The sequence below is a fragment of the Triturus cristatus genome, chromosome 2_1, assembly GCF_964204655.1.
Source record: "Triturus cristatus chromosome 2_1, aTriCri1.1, whole genome shotgun sequence".
NCBI lineage: Eukaryota > Metazoa > Chordata > Amphibia > Caudata > Salamandridae > Triturus > Triturus cristatus.
Genome location: NC_140581.1, coordinates 827,166,383 through 827,181,116, shown reverse-complemented (window position 1 = coordinate 827,181,116; position 14,734 = coordinate 827,166,383). Strand labels below are relative to the sequence as shown.

Genomic DNA, 14,734 nt, shown 5'->3' with positions numbered 1-14,734 from the left:
ATATAAATAGAGTTATAGATTATTATAGGGATTGATGCACCCAAACAGAACGGCATCCCCGTCCCCCTGCTAATGTTTGCCGATGATACCCTCCTATTATCAAAGACTCAGGAAGGGCTTCAGAAGGCAATAGACTGCTTTGAAAAATTTTGCAATGACTATGGCCTCTCTGTTAATGTCTCTAAAACCAAATTTATGACGATGCATAGGAACATCAGGGGCAGAGTCTTTATGAATGGGGAATCGTTAGAGCAGACTGATAGCTTCAGCTACCTGGGTATCACATTGGGCTCTAGGTTACAGTGGAAGCCGCATTTGGCCCATTTAATCTCCAAGCACGCACAACTATCTGGTGCCCTTCTAAGAGAATTTAAGTTGTCAGCTACTAAACCTGTAGCCCCAGTATTAAGAATTTATGACTCAAGAGTAAGATCTTCCATGTTATATGGAGCGGAACTGTGGGGGTCGTCTGATATAGCAGGTCTACAAAAAGCAAACAACAAATTTCTCCGCTGTATAACAGGGCTTCCACATTCCACACCACTTGTACCTCTGCGCATGGATCTGGGATGTCAGAGTTTAAAAAATATCTGTAGATTTAGACCAGTTGCCTATTGGAGAAGACTGTGGGTAACCCCAGAATTGCATCACTATGCGTTAGCACTCCTGGAAACGCGTGATATGGACTCTGGGGGCAAAATTCTATGGTTTAGAAAGGTTAAAACTCTCCTTAAGTCTCTAGGTATGGGGGATCTTTGGGATAATCCTCAGGAGACATTATTTCCTACCAATCAACAGTTAAAAGAGGCCTACTGGTCATTCATATCCCAGGAGGAGTTTCAGTCACACACTGCTCCATCGTATACTAAGGCTTTTTTGGAGCTGAAACACACTCCTGGGTATGAGATGTACTGGGATCTGATTACAATGCCTCATGATAGGAAATTATTCCATCAGTTTAGGGTAGGTACTCTCCCATTGAATATGGTCACCTGTAAATGGGCATCTAGTACAAGTGACCAAATGTGCCCTTTCTGCATAACACACCCGGAAACCATAGCTCATGTTTTGTTTATTTGCCCAGAATATAAGGCCCCCCGTCACAAATGGATAAGAGCAGTTTGCATTCAAAAGGGTATTATGACGGGGATTACTGCACTGAGAATATTTCAAACCGACTGTTCTGAAACAATAGTGATAGCGATAGCAACATTTTTTAAATGGATGTGGACAATAAGAGTTGGGAAACTGAAAGCTCTCCAGTCGCCCTAAAATAAACCCAGTACAATTGTGGTACTTTTTATAGTCTTAGTATGTTTTTATGGAAGACAGATATTTATTTTCTTATTTGGTCGAGTAGGAATACCATTTATGTAGTGAACTTAAATCCTGCTGTTTTTTTTTTTTTTGGGAAACCTTTATTACAGAGTTCAAGAGATATACAAGTATGGGCCTACAACCTTCAGGCCGGCCGCTAGTAGACAGTGAGACCATGAAACACATTCATAAACACAAGCAGCAAGCAGTAAAAAGTCCCACAGATCAAAAATATCATTTGCGGCCACATTGCCCAAACATCCCAAATGGCGGTTTCATTTTAAATGAAAAACGAAAAACAAACCCACAAGGCGGCAAAAATCTAGACAACAGTATGTGCTCCCCTCGGGAGGGCTCTACCAACCTACAAGAATAGGAGGGGGGGAAGGGCAGGGGCAGAAACAAAGTGGTCACGATAACACAGAATCAAGAGAATGTGCAGACTAGGGAGACAGGGCCACCGCCAAGTCGGGCGTCAGTGGCGGGGTACAGATCCCGCCACGATAGGAGTTCCAGGGGCCCCACACATTTACCCATTTCCCAGGCTTACCTCTCGCCACATACACAACCTTTTGTCGGAACATACACCAATCCATATTTTCCTTCCATACCGAAATCGTGGGTGACCTCTGGGAGCCCCACAATTGTTCTATGTCACGATTGGCCACCATATATCCCAACGTCACCCACCACGTTTGCGTCACCGTGTAATCAGTCGGCTCCCACACATTCAACAGACACCTCCTAGCCTCGGGGAACAGCGCAACATGCGTGACCGCTTGCAACACCGCATGCACACCACGCCAGAATCGAGTCACCTCCGGACATTCCCACAAAATGTGGAGGAAGGTCCCTAACATGCCACACCCACGCTTACACATCCCATCCACCGCATATCCCATACGCATCAGGCCCGGTCCCGTAACGTAAACCCTGTGGAGTATTTTGAGCTGGACAAAACGAAGGCGGGCCGGTATGGCCACCTCTTTCGGGGAGGCCACCGCAGATACCCAATCCTCGTCGTCCAGCTCCAATCCATCAGCGACCCATGCCTCACGGAGGGCGGCCAGCAGTCCCGAGCGATCGTTGATGAGCTTTTTATAGATCAATGAGATAGTGCCATCCGGTACATGCCCGTCTAGCACTCTATCTTCCAAAGGGGAGCACTCCGGGATGGACGCGACCTCCGGGAACACGGAAGACAACACGTGGCGAACCTGTACATACCGGAAGTACTCCCTGTCATGCAACTGGTATTCCGCTTTCAGCACATCAAACGTTTTAAATCCCCCCTTCGTCCAAAGATCGCCCACCCTGCTAATGCCAATCGTGTCCCACTTCTCGAAGCCTTTCGTCGTCCACAAACAACCCAGTCGCTCAGAGGCATACAGTGGCGTCGCCCGGGTCAACCGATCTTTCCACCCCATCGCCGAGTTTGCCGCATGCCACACCCGTACCGCGACCCGTGTCGGACCCGTCAAACGTGCATCGAGCGATCTAGAGTAGAGCGCACGATTGTAGTCGCCACCCGGCAACAACAATTTGTCCATTTCAAAAGCCGGATTAAGGGCGGGCCCATAAAGCCCGTGGTTTATCGGAGCCAGCTGGGAGGCCCAGTAATAACGTTTGATGTCGGGGAGGGCGACCCCCCCCATCGTACCACGGGAGCGTCAGCTTCGCGAGGGCGATCCGCGGCCTCCCATCCCAAAACAGTTGGCGTTGCAGACCCTCCACCTCCCGAAAGTAACTAGCCGGAACGACATCCATCGTGTTTTGTAAGACATATAAAAACCGTGGCAACGACATAATCTTAAACAGCGCCACCCGGCCGAGCGGCGAGAGCGGCAAGCGCCTCCAACACGCCACCTCCGCCTTTAAACGTTGGAGGGGGGGGAGTAGGTTCTGTGTGTATCGGGCCGCAGAGTCCAGGGTAATAAAAATACCCAGATACTTAAATCCCTGTTGAGCAACCTGGATAGGACAACCCCGCGGGAGGATAGGAGCCTCCCCTGAGAGGACACATACACAGGACTTAGCCCAGTTGATGACTAGGCCTGAGTTCCGGCCAAAGGAATACAGCACATCCACTAACACAATCAACGATTCACGCGGGGAAGCAAGATTCAAAAGAATATCGTCCGCGTAGAGAGAGACTCGATCCTCATACTCAGGAGTCCATCGGAGACCACGAATCGAAGGGTGCCACCGCAGCCACTCCGCCAGGGGCTCCAAGGCGAGCGCAAAGAGGAGAGGCGACAGCGGGCAACCCTGTCGCGTGCCCCTACCCAATTCAAAAGGAGCCGACACTCTACCATTCACTACCACCTGGGCTAGCGGTCCGGAATACAACAATTTCACCCAGCCAATGAATCCCGGGCCAAACCCAAACTTCTCCACCGTCGCCCAGATATATGGCCACTCAAGCGTGTCGAATGCCATAGTGGCGTCCAGGGATGCCAAAATGGCTGGCTCACGTATGAACGGAACCCTCGAGAGCACCCCATGCAGACGCCGCAGGTTAAGCGCGGTGTTGCGATGAGGGATAAAACCGGACTGGTCCTGATGGATCAGATCGCACACCACGCCGACCAGCCGATTAGCCAGCACCTTGGCCAGAATTTTCGGTTCCGTATTCAAAAGCGAAATGGGCCTGTAAGAAGTGACCCGATCACGCGGCCTCCCCTCCTTGTGAATAACCACAATAGTGGCTAGACGCTGGTCCAGCAGGAGGGAACCCGCCGCCCGGGCCGCGAGGAACATATCACGAAGATGCGGCGCCAATGTATCCGGCCGCAATTTGTACAATTCAATGGGAAGGCCATTAGGACCCATGGCCTTGCCAGAGGCGACTGAACGTATGGCCAGGGCGATCTCCTCAGACGTCGGAGTCGCGTCCATCAACGATTTATCCTCCTCCGAAAAGGAAGGCAACGCAATATCTTTAAGCAGGTCGCGGGAATCCTCTTCCGAGCGAGAAGACACCGGGGAATACACCCCGCGAAAATACTCTGCGAAGCAATCAACAATTTCACCCGGATCAGTAACATACACACCCTCCACTCTCTCAACCAGCGGAACAACTCGACTCGCTCTCTCCTTTTTATCCAGCCACGCAATCAGTTTTCCAGCTTTATCACCCATATCATACCGTCGCCCCTGCTGCTCCCTACTCAGGCCCCTGGCCGCCTCGGTGACTAGGGCCTTGTAGTCCGCTTGTTTGATCCTGAGAGCATGCAGTTTGTCGTCCGTGACACCACAATCCAGGTCACCCTCCAACTCAGTTATCTCAGACTCGATACGGGTCACCTCCTCCCGCTCACACCTCTTGGAATGGGAAATGAGGGACAGGGCTACCCCCCGGAGTACCGTTTTGAACGCCTCCCACAGAGAAACAGCAGACGACACTGATCCCACATTATCTCCAAAATATTGCTCAAGGGATTTAATCAAATCTGCGCGAATTGCGGGATTACGCAGGTACCAGGGGTTGATCGGGACCACCCTCCCCTCCATCCCCGGGACAATATCAAAGTGCAACAAGACCGGGGAGTGGTCTGAAATACCCCGAGCAAGATGCCGCACCTCCCCGATCCTCCCCGCCTGTGCCGCTGGCATCAGAACATAATCAAGTCTTGAAAGACTACCATGAGCCCCGGAATGAAAGGTGTATTGTACCTGCGCAGGATGTTTTAGCCGCCAACAATCCACCAGACCCAGGGTATCTAAGAGGCCAGACAACCAAGTTTGGGCCCGGGGGAGATCCCTGGGTGGGAGACGATCCTCAGTTCCGGAGACCACAGCATTAAAATCCCCACCAACCACTAGGATCCCCTCCGGCAGCCCAAGAAGAAGGCGCCCCAAATCAGCAAAAGTAGTCGTCTGCAACCCCGGCGGGACATAAACAGAAACCAAAACAACTACTTTACCCTCCCATCTACCCACCAGAGCCGTATATCGCCCCCTGTCATCATGGAGCACCTCGTCAACCTCCAACGGGAGCGAGGTTTTAACCATAATGCCCACACCCCTCGAACCAGAGGTGAAGCCCGAATGGGCCACAAGGCGATAGCCCCGCCTATTCATAGCACAGAAGGAATTACCAATAAGGTGTGTTTCTTGCAAGAACACAATATTAGGTGAAATCCGTTTTAAAAACTGCAGGACCACCCCCCGTTTTATCCTGTCCCCCAGTCCGTTAACATTCCAGGAAAGAAGTCTCAGTCCCCTACCCCCCATCATAGCCAAAACCAATCAATCCCCTCCCAGAGGGCACCTTGAATAGAACACAACAATATGTCTGCCTTGTGGTACAAACAAACAATACCCAACCCCAACCCCACATTACAAACAAAACTCCCCCCTCCCTGCATCCCTGCATGAGCCCAAACAGCCCCCCCAACTTGCAGTGTGCCTGTCGCCCCTGCATGAACTAAACTACAAAGACCCCCTAGAGGAGGAAAGAGAACCCCCTCGAGACACACCACAACCTCCACGGGAGGTGGAGCAAAGCACGACAGTCAAGAAACCCTGAGCACAGCCGAAAAGTGGCATCATCAGGAATTAGCCCCAGTGTCAATACCGCTGGCCCGGTCCAGTGGGCACTCTCCTCCCGCGGCCCCCACACCCTCTTGATCATGTCCCCTAGGCAAAGTGTCCAACCAGTCCCCGGCCGTCTCCGGACGGTCAAAGAAATGAGAGCGACCCTCGGACTCCACACGCAGCCTGGCCGGGAAAAGCATGGCGTATTTCAAGTTCATATCTCGGAGCCGCCGCTTGATGCCCATGAAACCCAGCCTCTGCTTCTGGACCGTTTGCGTAAAGTCAGGATAGAAGTTCACCTCCACGTTCTCCAGCTTAAGCGGCCCCTGCACCCTAGAAGCTTGTAAAATCGCATCCCTGTCCCGAAAGTTGAAGATACGGGCAATAAGAGGCCGCGGGGGAGCTCCGACCTTCGGCTTGCCACCAGGAACTCTATGAGCCCTCTCCACCGCAAAGAATTTACTCAAACCTCGAGGCTGCAGACGATTAGAAATCAGATCCTCCACAAAGAGATCCGCCGCCGAATCCTCCAGTCCCTCTGGCACCCCGATAATGCGAACGTTGTTCCTCCGGGCCCGACTCTCGGAATCCTCCAGTCGCCGATCCGTGAGCGCACTGGCCTGCCGGAGCCGACGTACCTCCGTCTGGAGGGCCGCCACCTCAGTCGTGAGGCCCGACGCGGTGTGGGCCAAAGAATCCACCCTGTCATTTGTCTTGGAAAGATCTGCCCTGACAAGGTTAACATCGATGAGAACCGCGTCGAGTTTGTGCGCCAGGGTATCAAATTGTTGACCCACCGAGGTCTTCATCTCCGCGATGGCGCCCATGACGTCCTGCAAAGTCAGATCCGTCGGCAAATCCGGGGCATCCGCGGGGCACTCAGGAGACTTATGCGACCCGCCGGGAGAACCCTTCGGCAGGGTGTAGCGATCCATAATGTTGGCTTGAGTTGCAGCGCCACGCCGGGTCGATTTGGCCTTCGGCCTCTCTCCATCCTGCTTCGTCGCCATCGTCCTGTATCCCGTACACCCACGAGTCCTACCGCGGAGAGCGAACAATCGAGGCCAAGAACCCCAGAGGTCGCCTCAAAAAGGCGGAGCAGGTCCCCGCAGGGCAGGCAGAGTCCCCCAGCGAGGCAACCACCACACACAGAAGGGCCGTGATCCCACTCGCGACAATGGCAAGAGGGCTCAAAAGCGAAAGTGAAAGTGTGGGGTACGCGTCTCGCCAGGCTCGTCCCGCCGTTGTTATTCACTTCTCCACTGGATCACCCCCCAACTCAAGTCCGGGGTCAGGAGAGGAGCAGGCCGCAAACTTCAATCGATGCCCATCACGGCACACGGGGTCCGATTGAAATACGGAAAACGGGTACCACCTCGGCTCAGGTTCACCAACACAGTCCCCTCAACCGAATCAGGATGAAGACAGGATAAATGTAGGAGGTCGCGGAGGTCCTCGGGAGCCTCGCACCTACGCGGCCATCTTGGTTGCGCGCTAGGCTCCTCCTCCAATCCTGCTGTTTTTAGTTTCAGTGTTATGCTTTCTGTGTATAACTCAAATGTGTAGCTCTAACGGATGTACCTGATGATGAACTGTGTTTTTTTTATGTATCTGATGATGAATTGTGTTTTTAATTTGTCTTTTATGACAACAAGTCGAAATAAAGACTGATTGATTGATTGATGACTCTCATGCTGACTGCATTTACTGTCTTTATCCGGACCATCAAGCTAAAGACTGCAAGGTATGTCGTACCTTTTCCAATAAAACACTGAGGGACCGTGAGGGGCGCCTTTTAATATGGCTTCAAAAGCTCAAGACCAGAAAGGAGGTTATTTCCAGTGACAGTGATGAGGCATCCTCTTCCTCATCTAGGAGGTCCCAGAAAAGAAGGAAATCACCTCATGCTCATTCTTCAGAGGAACGTCCTGAGAAAGCCCTTAAAAAGAGTCGTATGGGCGCAGTCCTTCAAAATCTCCTCAGTCTCAAGAAAAGGAGAGTAAGGGACATGCTTCTGGGGATAAAGCTACTAAAAAGGCGGGTTCTGAACCATCTAAGCACCCTCTCAGGTCAGGCAGTCCTTCAAGAAGCCTTCGTCAGTACCTTCTGAGGTAAAATCATCAACGAAATCTACATCGTTGATGGGATCGTCGACGAAGAGAACTTCTTCATCGTCGGCGACGAAGATTGAGGTTCGTTTAGTATCCAAGAAAACCTCAGCGTCTATGGCGGATGGCTCTCCGTCGACAACGCCACCGTTGATGAAGTCACCGTCAGCGACGGTTGCAACGCCGTTATCATCGGTGAGGGCGTCGACAACGGCTACAGTGTTGACGACGACGACAGCACCAACGACGGGGTCATTGATGACTACGGCGATGATGGTAACTATGTCGTTTATGGTGGTTAAGCCATCAGTGATGGTGTCGACGGCTGCATCTACGACAACGATGTCGTCTACGATCTCGTCGACGGGCTCGTCAACGAGGGAAAAAACACCGGAGGGATCAGAAGTCACCAGAAAGAGGAGGATTACGCCGGAAATCACCCCCCCTGGCAAGGTTACGCCTCTTTTACCATCTCACCTGCTAGAGGAGCAGGATTCAGAGGAGGAGGATGAAGGCCCTTTCATTTATGCTAGTAGCCCTTCATAACTGCACGTGATGTGTCAGGAGGACGATTTTGAGGAAGAATATGGGGAGTATCAGTACCCTCCCCAACAACAACAATACCACCAGAGTTGCCAAGAAGAGGGGATTGGCATGCCTTCCTCTTTATTGATGGACCTGCAGTTTATGTTGGCGGACTACAGAAAGAGGTTTCCACCAACTCCTACATCCCAAGAGGTGCCACTGTTTGCTCCACGCCCATGCTCCATTCCAACTACTCCAGTTAAAAGTCAGGAGGTACTGCTAGAGCTTTTGCAGAGATCACCACAGCCAATGCCTCAACAAAATCCAGTCACTACGGATGATGAACAATAAGGAGGGAGAAATAACGGATCCTAACAAGGAATGGGAAGGCTACCTTATTCCTATGCCTTCTTCTCCCTCTCCAGTACCTATTGATTCACCGCCAGAGGACATCAGCGGATTCCATAACTTGCTGGAAAGAGCAGCAAAGAGATTTGACCTTCCTATGTCGACTACCCAGACAGAGTGTTTCTTATACGATTTCAAAGAACCATACAGGAAATCAGTTAGGACCATCCCTATAATTAGTCATGTTTGGTAGGAAGGCCTTAAGGTCATGAAGACACCGGCGACGATTACACCGGTACTCTCCAGACTGGAGAAGAAGTATAAAGCTCCAGGGGCGCTCCAGCCTGTCTTGTGGGCCATCCCAAACTGGACTCTGTCATCTCTCAGGCAGCTCAACAGAGGTCCAGAAACCCGTCAGCAACCATTATAACACCTGACATAGAGGGTAGGCGTCTGGATAACGCAGGTAAAAGATTTTCTGCAATGTCGGCTCTCTTGGTCAGAGCGGCAAATGCCCTTGCCATTTTTAGCAGATATGATAGACAGATGTGGTGTGACCTGGCACCTTATATTGATCAGATTCCAGAAGATAGTAGACAGGAGGTTAAGAAGATCCTTCAGGAAGGAGAAAGGGCTTCGGCTGAAGTCATTGATTGTGCGAAGGACATCGCTACCTCGGCCTTCAGATCGCTAGAAGGGGCAGCGGATTTACGCAGGCAGGGATGGCTAAGAGCAACATCTTTCACACCATAGGTCCAGAATAAGATCTTGGATCTTCCCTTTGATGGAGAAGATTTATTTGGGAAGCATATTGACGATGCGCTGCAGAAAATCAAAAAGGATACAGATACAACGAAGGCTCTAGGGACACTGCAGTATCGGAAGGCGCCCTTTCGAGGAGCTAGAGGAAGAGGCCAACCTTCCTACAGAGGAGTATACCAACAATACAGATACCCCTCTTACTCTACATCTTCCCAACCATACAGACAACAGTATGTTCAACGGCAGCAACAAACAGGGCAATACTCTAAGTCTGCCCCTAGAGGAAGAGGCGGTCTTCAGGGAAAGGATACCTCACGAAGGCAATGACAACCTTCAGGCTCCGGTTACATTTATCCCTCCTTCTCCAGAAGTTCCCCTGGGTGGTCAAATTTCTTTTCATTTTTACCAATGGCAGAAGATTACCATGGACCGATGGGTCCTCAACCTAATACAATTTGGACATACTTTGGAGTTCCTTCAAATTCCCCCTTGTACCTCTCCGAGACGTCAGGAGTTAAAACATCTGCATCTTATGCCCTTGGAGATTCAGACAATGCTCCGAAAAGGAGCAATAGAACCAGTGCCATTCTCCCAGAGGGGAAAGGGATTTTATGCCTGTTTTTTCCTAATTCGAAAAAATCTTCTTCAATGGCGGCTATCCTGGAACTGAACTTATCTCAAAAAAACATCCTTGTGGGTGGTTTCCCTTCAAGACATTCTGCTACTTCTAAACCCAGGGGATCTTATGACCACCTTAGACTTGCAGGATGCGTATTTCCACATCCCCATCTATCCTTCCCACAGGCAGTACCTTCGGTTTACTGTAGCCGGAAGCCATTACCAGTTCAAGGTGCTGCCATTCGGCCTCAAGTCAGCCCCAAGGATTTTCACAAAATGTCTGGCTCCTGTGACAGCTGTTCTAAGGAGACAAAGACATCAGGTGTTTCCTTACCTGGATGACTGGTTAATCAAGGCACCTTCACAGGCAGCTGCTCAGTCATCAACAATGGTATGTGTAAGATTATTTGCCGAGCTGGGCCTGACTCTGAACACAGAGAAATCATCTCTCCATCCTGCGAAGAACATCACGTTCTTGGGGGTGATTCTGGACACCACAGTAAACAAAGCGTTTCCTTCCATAGAGAGACAACAGAGGCTAATCTCCGTATCCCGAGCTTTCGCAAAAAGAAAGTCACTTTCAGTATGCCGTTACAAGTCACTTCTAGGGACAATGTCCTCTTGCATCCCTCTCGTTCCTTTCTGCGGTTCAAGGATGCGTCCGTTGCAAGAGCAACTGGATTGACAATGGCGTCAGGAGGTGGGATCCTTCGAAGACATTATCACAATCACACCAGCCATGCCTCAGGCGGTAGCTGGTGGACCCACCGATAGAATATCTCAGTAGGTCTTTCCTTCCTCACTGCACCAGCTCCACTGGTTATTACCACCGATGCATCCCTGGAAGGTTGGGGGGCTTTTCTTCAAGACCTCCAGGTCAACGGTCGTTGGAAGTTTCGGGATCAACGACTTCATATCAATCTGTTGGAACTCAGGGCAGTGAGGTTAGCATTGCTGGCGTTTCTGCCGAGGATAAGGGGCTCGGTGGTGCTGATCAGGACAGACAACACAACAGCAATGCATTATCTCAACAAACAGGGTGGTACGAGATCACTTCTCCTGTCTCAGGAAGCCCAGAAGATCTGTAAAGGGGCAGTCCAAAATGGGATATCCCTAAAAGCGGAACACATTCCGGGAGATCAGAATGTCAAGGCAGACACTCTGAGCAGGCTCAAGTCAACCTGCCATGAGTGGGAGATCAATCAGGAAATTCTGGAGAGTATTTTTGTAAAGTGGGGAGAACCAACAGTGGATCTCTTTGCGATTGCTCAGAACAAGAAATGCCGGTTCTTTGCAAGTTGGCTTCACCAACGGGGATCATGGGGGAATGCGTTTTTGATGGCATGGTCAGGCGCCTTTGCCTATGCCTATCCACCAATTCCCCTTCTACCATGTCTTCTTACAAAGTTCAAGAGAGAGCCGTGCAGAATGATCCTGATAGCCCCATGGTGACCCAGAGAACACTGGTTTACGGAGCTTCTCCTACTGTCGGAGGCTCAGCCGATTCTCCTTCAACCAATCCCATCTCTCTTGACGATGTCCCAGGGACAAGTACTTCATCTGGATCCGAAATCACTACGTTTAGTGGCATGGCTCCTGAACACTGTGAATTTCATCTGAATCTTTCATCTGAATGTAGGGATATTCTATCAAAGGCCAGAGCAGAAAGTACAAATAAGACATACAGGATTAAATGGAGAAGGTTCTGTTTATGGTGCCAGGAGGTTAATAATCATCCTCAGAAATCTGCTGCTCATGAGATTACTCCATATATCCTGCTCTTGGCAAAATCTGGATTAGCTCATGCATCTATAAGAGTGCCTCTAGCTGCTATATCACGTTACAGAAGAACTTCTTCGGGACCATCGTTGTGGTCGGAGAGACTCATCAAGCAATTTATGAAGGGGTTATTTCAAACTTTTCCTCCAGTAAAGCCTCCACCACCTCTCTGGCAGATAAACATAGTGTTATCACAACTAATGAAGCATCCCTTAGAATCCATTCACAGGGCGGATCTTAAATGTTTGTCTTGGAAGGCGACTCTTCTCGTATCGCTCACTTCGGCCAGGAGAGTGGGGAACATACAAGCTCTCGCCATACAGGAACCTTTCTTACAGTTCAAGGAGGATCGAATAGTCCTTAGAACTAATCCAAAGTTTATACCCAAAGTACCATCAGACTTTCACTTGAATGAGCCTCTAATTCTTAAGAGGTTTTTTCCTCAACCGACTACTGCGGCGGAAAGGACTTTCCATTCGCTGGATGACCAGTGCTGTCTCAAATTTTATTTACAAAGAACAAAACCTTTTCGCAGGTCATCACAGCTCTTTGTATCCTTCAGTGCACCCAGAAGGGGTTTTCCTCTATTTAAAAAGGGAATTGCCCGATGGATTTCCAGTGCTATACAATATTGGGCTGGACTGCTCCCATTGGGCGCAGGGTCAAGACTGATTTGCTTGTGGCTGGGTCTGAACTGGAATGGCATGGTGAGCAAAATAATGATGGGTTAAACCCAGATCCTTGTTTCTGGGGGTGAATGTTTGATTTGTCCAGCATTCCGCCCATCAATTGTTTCTTTTGCATATGTCGCCCTAAGTGGGAATGGTATGCCCAGACGTGGATGCCGTGCTCACCACACCACTGGATTCAAACTAGCCTGGCGGATGAAGGGTGATGCCCTGAAACTGGTTCCTGGATGTTTGTTTCTGGTCCAGGGAGGATCTGGCTTGGCAGTTCAGGCTGGACTGTCACCATAAGGAACAGGGTCAAGACTGATTTGCATATGGCTCGGTCCAAACGGGTGGTGTGGTGAGCAAAATAATGAAGGTTTAAACCCAGATCCTTGTGACTATTGGTGAATGTTTGCACTGTCGAGCATTCCGTCCATCAATTGTTTTTTTTGCATATGTCGCCCTAAGTGGGAACGGTATGCCCAGACGTGGGTCCCGTGCTTACCACACCACTGGATTCAAGCTTGCCTGGCTGATGAAGGGTGATGCCCTGAAACCGGTCCCAGGATGCTTGTTTCTGGTCCAGGGAGGATCTGGCTTGGCAGTTCGGGCTGGACTGTTCCCATAAGGAACAGAGTCAAGACTGATTTGCATATGGCTGGGTCCAAACTGGGGTGGTCAGCAAAAGAATGATGGATTAAGCCCAGATTCTTGTGACTGGGGGTGAATGTTTACATTGTCCAGCATTCCGTCCATCAATTGTTTCTTTTGCATATGTCGCCCTAAGTGGGAAGGGTATGCCCAGACGTGGGTCCCGTGCTCACCACACCACTGGATTCAAGCTAGCCTGGCTGATGAAGGGTGATACCCTGAAACCGGTCCCAGGATGCTTGTTTCTGGTCCAGGGAGGATCTGACTTGGTAGTTCGGGCTGGACTGTTCCCATAATTAACAGGGTCAAGACTGATCTGCATATGGCTGGGTCCAAACTGGGGTGGTGTGGTGAACAAAAGAATGATGGATTAAACCCAGATCCTTGTGACTGGGAGTGAATGTTTGCATTGCCCAGCATTCCGTCCATCAATTGTTTCTTTTGCGTATTGAAAGCTACAGTACAGTCCAGGTGGCTGAAGTCAATCTTATCCACCAAACATTGTTCAGTTGCACGAGCGTATTCCTAGAGCCACGTTTAAGGCACCCGCCTCGGAACCTCTAATAAATCTGGTGCTGCGCAGAGCATTTCCAAATTGTTAATCGGAAATGAAATGGGGTCCCGGGTTAAAGAAGACTGTACTCCCTGGGCGAGTCACATGGGTTCTGAATATTGCCCGCCTCTAATGGTCAGCTGCCACTTGACCACAAAAATGAACAAACACAGGGGGGATATGAGAGGCAATATATATTGAAAGCAGGTAAGGATAATAATATATACAAGTTGAAAAAACAATGAGTAGGGGTTTTCGGCCGAGACAAGATCCCACCAGACATGGTTACATGCTACACAGCACTTCAGTCACAAATGTCCTTTTACTCTGAGGATACCTTCATGTTTTACTCCAACACTGGCATGGGATCCTCCCCTATATGGACATATAGGTGGCCCCCACTAAATTGAGGCCGTCTTTTCTAGGCCATCCTACACGTCCCAACACGGACGTACTACGCTTACAGCGTTTTACGGATACTAGTTTACTTGACGAGACATCACCAAATTTACCTTTGCTCTGAAGAAGCCCATGTTTGGGCAAAACGCGTTGGCTGTCTATATCTGAAATCAAGCATACTTGAAATAAAGACGCACAGAGATCACCACGAAAACGCCTACTCATTGTTTTTTCAACTTGTATATATTACTGTCCTTACCTGCTTTCGGTATATATTGCCTCTCCTATCGCCCCTGTGTTCATTTCCAAAATGTTTAAAAATAAATAAAAGTAACATCGCACGAAGCGTGTAAATGTTTAAATAAAGAAAAATAACATTGCGTGAAGCGTGCGCAGAATGCGCAGCGGGCGTGAAGCGGAAGCACTGGTAAATGATTCGTCTGGGAACCTTTCAGCCTTCGTGA

General features: G+C 49.9%; 1 protein-coding gene across 3 annotated transcripts in view; it reads left to right on the top strand.

Annotated features, from left to right (window-relative positions):
- The window catches only part of ERCC6L2 (ERCC excision repair 6 like 2), a 1,253,563-nt gene that overhangs the window by 856,578 nt on the left and 382,251 nt on the right, over positions 1-14,734 (top strand). The gene's annotated exons all lie outside the window — the stretch shown is intronic.